Source organism: Puntigrus tetrazona, chromosome 4 (assembly GCF_018831695.1).
Source record: "Puntigrus tetrazona isolate hp1 chromosome 4, ASM1883169v1, whole genome shotgun sequence".
NCBI classification, from domain to species: Eukaryota; Metazoa; Chordata; class Actinopteri; order Cypriniformes; family Cyprinidae; genus Puntigrus; species Puntigrus tetrazona.
This window is the reverse complement of record NC_056702.1, coordinates 25,914,166-25,920,120: the sequence shown is the minus strand read 5'-3', so window position 1 is coordinate 25,920,120 and position 5,955 is coordinate 25,914,166. Positions and strand designations below refer to the sequence as shown.

The 5,955-nt window shown below is 45.5% G+C and overlaps 2 long non-coding RNA genes across 2 annotated transcripts; one reads left to right on the top strand and one right to left on the bottom strand.

Moving 5' to 3' along the window:
• Window positions 1–710: 710 nt before the first annotated feature.
• LOC122343400 lies at window positions 711–1,310 on the top strand. The gene is made up of 3 exons (XR_006250768.1): window positions 711–769; window positions 848–919; window positions 1,009–1,310. It is a non-coding gene; the product is annotated as an uncharacterized LOC122343400 (long non-coding RNA).
• Window positions 1,311–2,921: 1,611 nt separating this feature from the next.
• Window positions 2,922–3,732, bottom strand: LOC122342592. The gene is made up of 3 exons (XR_006250606.1): window positions 3,674–3,732; window positions 3,125–3,229; window positions 2,922–3,016 (listed from the first exon to the last, which is right to left on the bottom strand). It is a non-coding gene; the product is annotated as an uncharacterized LOC122342592 (long non-coding RNA).
• Window positions 3,733–5,955: the final 2,223 nt, after the last annotated feature.

The following is a 5,955-nucleotide window of genomic DNA, read 5'->3' as shown; positions in this document are numbered from 1 at the left end:
AGATGCAGAACCCTGCCAACCCCAGCACCTCCTTATCCAGAACTAATATACCTCTGAATCATCTCCTAAGACCTCTCTTGAAGCTTCACTTGATTTGATTCTCCAAGCCATTTCACCCAGAACATGGCAATTTTGCTACTTTAAAGCATTCCTTTCCACCTATAACTTGCCTTCTCCTGTTGTCTATCACTTAATTAATTTCTTACCTTAATATCACAAAAAAAACTCCAAGTCAGCTCCATCAATGAATATCTAAGCGGAATCCAATTTTTCCATAAACTCATATACGGTTCAGCCCCAATTCAAATCACCAATGCCCATACTTCTCTCTTTTTTTTTATCAAAGTCCATTTAAGCAGCCCTTCCCACTCATACAGACACTAGGCAACTCATTACTCTCTTGAGAGGAGATTAATCTCATTCAATTTACACTGCCCGCTCGATGCTATGTTCATTTTAGCATTTTTTTGGCTTCCTTATGTGACCGATCGTATTGGATAAGTGATGGTGACTGACATTTGTAACAGCCAATCAGCAGTAAGTGTGACCTATTTTAGAGCAGGTTGGCTTTGTTGGGTCATGCGTCACCTCCGGCCCCGCCTTTTTGGTTTTTTGTTATGTTGACTTGTTTCAGGTATGTGTTAGCAGTTAGCTCTTTGTTTGTCTCTTTCATAATGTTGTGGACTAATTGTTTGTTATTTCATTCTAGCCTGTCTTTTCCTTTGTTTTCTGTCGATGGCCATGAGTTTAATGACTGCTGTTTATTCAGGTAAGCGCTTAATACTGTTAATGGGTTGGCATGGACGGAGCGCGCAGTTTGAATAATAGGCAGTTCCCTGTACCCTAGCTTGTTATTGGTATTACTGAGGATGCCGACTCCCAATTTGTGAATGCGTGCGAGCATACTTTTTCCGGTTTGGTAAGTTTCTATTATGTGGTGGTTAAAGGGGAATATTAGTGTGTGATTTGCAAGCGGTAATGGTGTTAAATGCCCATATCTTTTTGTAGGATTCTCCCTTTCGTCCTGGGCGATTAAATACGCCGTTCCTGACGTTTTTTTCCTGTCGCGCCGTGAACTTTCGGTTACTCGGAAGTCTTAGTTGATACGGAGATCTATTATCTGCTACCCGCTACCTGCTTCCCGCTATCTGCTACCCGCTACCTGCTATCTACTACTGATCCCTGTGATTTGTGTTACTGGTTTCTGTTTTGTTTAAAGTGGTTCTGCTTGAGGGCATCTATTTGATTATGGAGTAGCCGGTGCCCTGTGTGGATTTTGCTCCTCCATTGTAAGCTGGGGAACAATAGTCTGTTAGAGGGGGAAAGAAATGAAGCTGGGGAACAATAGTCTGTTAGAGGGGGAAGAAATGGAAGGCGAGGGAAGAAGGGGGAGAAGGGGGGAAGAAAAAGAGAAAAAGGCGAAAAAAGAGGAAAATGAGGAGGAAAGTGGCTCTAATCCTTTTATGCGCGCATAAAGCAATGTTTTTGTAAGTGTTTGTTTGCAATAAATTGCTTTTAAAAACGTTTTCCTGTTGTTTTATTCATTTGTGAGGAGAACGGTTGATCACGAGGTACCTGGTTCGAATCCCGCTGCTGCCAGGAATAAAAGTCGTTACTTAATGCTACAATTATTTCTGAAATTGCCAAAAACCTTGTATTAATTTTATGTTGCTGATTGTCAATATTCTCTTCAGTTCAGTTTTTCACTTTTAGTTTAAATTACACTTCTACTGCAGCTATTTTCTAAATAAAATAGTATAAATAGTCAGTTTATTTCTGAAACAATCCTAAAATTTCTCTGAATTTTTAAAAATGTCTATAACCTTTGAATGAAAATGTAGAAAAGTAAAACATATGGAAAAGAGAGTTATGTAATCAGGACCTTTTATTATTTTTCAATTAGTCATAGCCAATTATTCATTGCAAAAACAACAGAAAGAACAGAACAATACACATGAACAAACCTTAAAAATATCCACGACACTTGTGCATTCAAAACAAAACTATACACATAAATAAACATCTTACATAAATAAAAAGTTTGAATTTCTCTTCGGTAAAAAAATTTAAATAAAACTATACACATAAATAAAACCTTCTTTTAAGTTTCTTTTTTTTTATTTAGTTTTTTTAATATTGTCCAACCACTGCTCCTTTGGTAGTGTCTCTACAGAGAGGGCAGTATATAATGCTCTTGTATTGGCTGTGCCCAGTCTCCACTGTCCTAAACTGCCCACATTTTTACACGCATTGTGCTCTACTCTGCGGGTCAGTTTTCTAACTGGAGCACGAGCTGGAGCAGGAGGCCCTGTTAGTCCCTGCGTGGCCAATGGAGCCAGCATCACCAGCTGAGCACCTGGGAGTGGAGCAGGTAAAAGTCGCCGAGGGATTTGAGGTATCTCCGCTGCAGCGATGTTCCTCTTCCTCTTCACACGTGCCTGGCCCACAGTGCTACTGGGCAGGTGGTATTGGTGAGATGGTCCTGCTTGGGGGGGCAGAGATGGGGCGCACATTGGCAGAGGGTAGAGGGTCGGCTGCCACAGACAAAGCGGCTAGGCAGTTGCAGCCCCTGCATCAAAACTGCGCTGTCCTGCCTTTTCACCCTCTTGTTGTGCCACTGAACCAGTGTGGTGTGGCTCACATTCACCAGCTGCAAGGTGGTCTGCTGCATAACGGCGGCATTGGTCAGAATACGCTGCCTGATTTTTTTATAGTCCTCCAAGATGAGGTCCCACCTCGACACTGTGCCAACCCCTTCTTCTTTGGGCTTTTGTGAATGGCACAGAGCTTGACAAAAATGGTCTTGATGAGGCGACAGCAATCTGGCCACTGGGCAAGAGGGGCAGTGGTGGTGAGTGCATGCCTCTTTACACTTTCCACCCCTGGAGTGAACTCCTGCCTCTTCTTGGGGATCTGAACCTCCCGTGTCCAGCTTGCTCTGGTGTCTGGCAGCAAACACCACCCTCTGCTTATCATAGTCCAGCAGGTTCTGCCAAAGAGCAACTATGTTGCTCACCTAAGCAGATAGGGCATATTACACATAGCAAATGAGAAAACAAAACACGTGCAAGTGTTGACATATGGCAGGTCAATGGGGAAATAAGGAAACTTGAATGTTCCTGACCTGCTGGTTGGTGAGGATCAGCGATGACTGATTCTTAAGCTCCACCAGATACTCCGCCAGGCTGTCCACTCTGTCCATGCCTGGCACACCAGCACTATCTAAAGCCTGAGGAAAAAAGACAGAAACGAGCAATATTATGACAGTTAAGTTTATACAGTTACGTTGGACAAAAAACAAATACATATATACACATTTCTAGATGTGATTTTGTTGACAAGCATCAAGTTCAGATAGTATAAAGAAGCTTCAGATCATCTTAAACTCTTTGTTTAACTTTTCCTAGCATAACAGTTCATAATCTATATTTGATATTTGTAATACAAATGTTAAAATGTTTTGTACTTTAACTAATTATAATAAATATTTAACAAATAAAACTATTTTATTGGCAAAACATAAATGTAATGATTTCCTGATAGAACAGAATAGAATAGAGTGTAAGAAAATATTAGGGAATACCCGTATGTTGGTAGAAAGGTTTCATTTATATATAATGTCATAAGCAATCCAAATCAGTCTGAGTGCACATATAACAAGGTATTTACATACCACAGATTCTGATGCACCTGGCATGGAGGAGGCAGCAGGCTGAATAAATGAAGCCGCAGCCAAGGTGGAGAGGCAGCTGGCTGGACGTTGGAGGAGGCAGCTGGCTGGACGGTGGAGGAGGCAGCTGGCTGGACGGTGGAGGCAGAAGCCAAGGTGGAGGCGGCAGCTGGCTGGGCGTTGGAGGAGGCAGCTGGCTGGACGGTGGAGGAGGCAGCTGGCTGGACGGTGGAGGCAGAAGCAAGGTGGAGGCGGCAGCTGGCTGGACGTTGGAGGAGGCAGCTGGCTGGGCGGTGGAGGCAGAAGCCAAGGTGGAGGCGGCAGCTGGCTGGACGTTGGAGGAGGCAGCTGGCTGGACGGTGGAGGCAGAAGCCAAGGTGGAGGCGGCAGCTGGCTGGACGTTGGAGGAGGCAGCTGGCTGGACGGTGGAGGCAGAAGCCAAGGTGGAGGCGGCAGCTGGCTGGACGGTGGACGCAGAAGCAGGCTGGACGGTGGAGGAGGCAGCTGGCTGGACGATGGAGGAGGCAGCTGGCTGGACGGTGGACGCAGAAGCCATGGTGGAGGAGGCAGCTGGCAAAAAATGGGGGGAGACAGAGAAGCTTGGGTCATTGGTAAGACTTGACTGAGTAATGTCATCTATTTGTACTTCCCCGAAGCCCTCGTCCTCTTCGTCCACGCCTTCATCCACATCCTCCAACAGGTTTTCTGTTTCCTCTGAGTCAGGATCCACTACTAGGGGCTGTCCAGTCTGACTGAGCAGGTAGTCAACACCAAGCAGCTCCCCTTTAAAAAAATAAAAAAAAAAATAAAAAGGACACACACATACAGGAGAGGTCAAAATTTTGAACACATTACTATTTTTTATGTTTTTGAAAGATGTTTTACATGGTCAGGTTCAGCAATGAGAATAATAAAAGCAAAGACTCAGAACAGTGAAAACCCACAAACCAAAAGTATTATGCAACCAGACAAGTGGATGACATACCAGTGTATTCAGCAGGTGGCTGGAAAGATGGCACAAAAGGCCGACCGAACACCTTCAGGCTGTTGGTGTTGACACAGTGGGTCATTTCCCCGGCGTACGTGAGAAGGGACGCTGGCTTGCTGGTCACTGATGCAGCTGCCCGGTCCTGATTCCACCTGTTCAGGCCTTCCAGCAGGTAGAGCTGAAAATTCAGCGCATTTGCACTGGTTCCTAGAAGAGGAAAAAAATCATACACATAAAAATTACAAGCCTTTCGATATGAATAACAGAACTTGAAAATAATTAAAACTTTACACATGTGAGAGACACCGACCTGGAATGAACCTGTTTAAGTGGCAGTGGAAGGACTCAAGGGACGTTGACCCTCTGGCACAACGATACCTGGTCAGGATGACCCCCGCCTTTGTGGTGGTGCCTATCTCTGTGTACAGAGGCACACCCGGCACGTCCTGAATGCACCTGACATGCCGTTTCTGCACACGCCAGATGTGCTCCATGCGCACCTCATCTAGAAGTGGCACACCCATAAGGTCCCTACCGTTTGCACCCCCCAGGTCCTGCAGCAGCCTCTCCATGAGGCGTATGGTGGCCTCTTCACCTCGTGTCCTCCTGCGGCAGTAAAGGCTCAGCTCCTTTTTACTGATGCTTCTGTCCACCAGGATGTCAGTAATAGCTGGCAAACCTTCCGCCATCATCTGTTTCCTCTTTGCCTGCCGCAACAGACTGAGGTCTCCAGCGTCCCACTCAAAAATGCAGGCTGACAGGCATCCCATGAAGGTGGGATAGAGGGGATGGGCATCGGTGGTGCAGCCCACGGCCAGCCTCCTCATAAAGTGCCAGATGTCCAGCCGTATGTGAAGGTCTGGCCACTCCCCAAACCTGGTCTGCAGCTTGCTTGTCGCTCCATCACTCACGCAGCAGCCACAGTCCACATAAAGCAGCACTGGTGGTGGAATGGCAGCCTTGCGGTAGCGCTCCATTACACCAGCCACCATTCTGCTCAGTCCTGGCCCCTCTTGCACTGACAGCACACTGGTCACTATCTGGCCAACCTCATTTCCAATGGAGGTTACCCAGAGTGCTGTCCCCCGTCCATGGCCGGCCAGCTTCTTTGTGATCTGAAATTTACAAATGTAACAAGACTTTTATGATGTGACAACAATGAACAATAATAACAATAATGTCTTTCTGATGGTATATATTTATATAAAGGAACACTACAGAATGGAATTTTTTTACGTTACCTTTTTGTGGAATCCATCTTTAAGATGTTGCCAAAGATGGATGTGATGCTGGCTTT